Source organism: Tupaia chinensis, unplaced genomic scaffold (genome assembly GCF_000334495.1).
Source record: "Tupaia chinensis unplaced genomic scaffold, TupChi_1.0 Scaffold000678_1, whole genome shotgun sequence".
Taxonomy (NCBI): Eukaryota; Metazoa; Chordata; class Mammalia; order Scandentia; family Tupaiidae; genus Tupaia; species Tupaia belangeri.
Window position 1 is genome coordinate 990,014 of NW_006160202.1, and position 2,445 is coordinate 992,458.

Genomic DNA, 2,445 nt, shown 5'->3' on the forward strand with positions numbered 1-2,445 from the left:
CTTCGCCCCAGCCCCCGCCCGGCTCTCACAGAAACACTCAGGCTCTTTTTCATTCTCTCCTCGCTGCGGCTCAATCTCTTCCCGTCCTTTTCCCTTCTTTGTTCTTTCTCTTTTTGTCTCCCTCTTATGATATACTTTTTCTGTCTCTTTAACTAAGTCTTGTAATGAGAGATCCTGTAATCCCTCGAGTCTTTGAAGTGTTTTTTTGTTGTTTTTGTTTTTGTTTTTAATATCAGGTGCTGACTGTCCAATAAAAGCCATAGCCACTGAAGCCCTTTGTCTCTCAGGGGCAGGGTCAAACGGGGTGAACCGTCTAAATGCCTCCATGACACGCTCAAGGAACACCGAAGGGGGCTCAGTGTCTCCCTGCATAATTTCCCTTACCTTCCCCAGATTGGTGGGTCATCTTGTAGCCCCACGGAGGCCAGCCACTAGAGTCTGGCGATAGACTGTCAGTCACTCCCTACCTTCTGCCGTATTGAAGTCCCAGTGGGGCCGGAAAGAGGAAAAGCAGCCTCAATGAGGTTAGGGAACTGAGTGGGACGTCCATCAGTCCCTGGGATATTTTTCTTGCTTCCAGTAGGATCCTCTCTCTTTCCTCCATAGTGAAAAGAGTCTGCAGAAGTTGTTGGCAATCGTCCCACATTGGCTGATGAGAAAACATCAAGGACTCTACCAGGCCGGTCAGGTGCTGGGGGTCCTCTGAGAAAGGAGGGTGGTTAGTTATCCAGTTATAAAGATCAGAGGAGGAAAAGGGCCAATATTGGAGTGACTGCAAGGGAGGCAGCCCTTCTTCGGTAACTGGCGGCGGGGACCCGGACGCTTGTAGGGGTAAGGCAACAGTGGTGTCGGGGAAGGAGAGAGCCTGTCGGTGATGACTCCTAGTGCCTTGGGCCGGCCCTGGGAGAACGCCTTTGGAGGGTGCAGAAGGAGCAAGGACTGGTTCAGGCAGGACACCAGGATCCCTGCGCTCCCTCCCAGTTGGAGGGGGAGGGTGAGAGTGAGAGGGGTATAGGGGAGGGGGAGGTGGGTCTAGGAGGAGATCTTGGGTCTCTGGGTAGATCTGTTTGGAACGGCTTGATTGGTTTGCCCCTTTTGGAGAGTCAGAATTAGGGGACTATCTTTCGGAGAGTCAGAATCAGGGGACTGAGCTACCAAAACCTGAGGGGGGATCGGGTGATCAGGGTGATGCCTGGGAATCCAGGGCTGGACCCAGGTGGGAGGATTTTGTATCAGGTCTTGCCAGAGATGCCAGGGACAATGGAGGAGGAAGATGGGACATAGCAGAGGGTGGGGGATGGGGAATCAGGGATGGCAAGACAAAGGGCAAGGTATGCAGGATGTAAGAATTGGAAAATTATTTGCTGAGAACATGTATGTTGATGTGCTTGATTGATTCAATGCACAGTGTATTTTGGATGGAAAATTCATTTGTATGTTGTGATGGTGTATAGTGAATTAATTAAAAAAAAACACATAGTGAATATCATCATCAATGGAGAAAAGCTGAAAGTTTTTCCTCTAAAACCAGGTACAAGACAAGATTGCCCACTTTCTCTACTCCTTGTCAATATAGTACCAGAAGGCCAATGCAATGAGAAAAGAGGAAAAAATAAAAAGCATTCAAATAGGAAAAGAAACAGTGAAACTGTCTCCATTTGCAGATGACGTGATTGTATATGTAGAAGGCCCAATGGTTTCCATGATAAAATTCCTGGAAGTAATACATGAATATAGTAAAGTTGCTGGATACAAAATTAATATCCAGAAATCTATAGCATTTCTATACATGAACAACAAGCAGACTGAGATAGAACTGGAAAAAGTTGTTCCATTTGCCATAGCCACAAAAAGTATAAGATACCTAGAGATAAATCTAACCAAAGATGTTAAAGACCTCCACAAGGAAAACTATGAGAAGATTATAAAAAGAAATTGAAAATAACACAAAAAAGTGGAAAGACATCCCATGTTCCTGGATTGGAAGAATTAATATAATCAAAATGGCAATTTTACCCAAATTAATGTATATATTTAATGCAATTCCAATCAAAGTATCAGACACATTCTTTACAGATCTAGGAAAGAAAATCATAAAGTTTGTCTGGAATCATAAAAGACCCCATATTGCCAAAGCAATTCTGAACAAAAAGAGTGGAGCTGGTGACATCTCACTCCCTGACCCAAAAATATACTACAAAGCTGTGGTAATCAAAACAGCATGATACTGGCACAGAAACAGACATGTGAACCAGTGGAACAAAATACAATCCACAGAAATAAATTCTAATACAGTCAACTGATTTTTTTTTTTTTGGAGAGATTTTCACTGTAGGGCGCGTGCGCTCGCCAGACAGACAGAGAGAGACAGAGAGACAGAAAGCGAGAAATCACCCCCCAGGGGGGATGGTCACGCCGCAATCCCTTCTCCTCCATTCTCCTCTC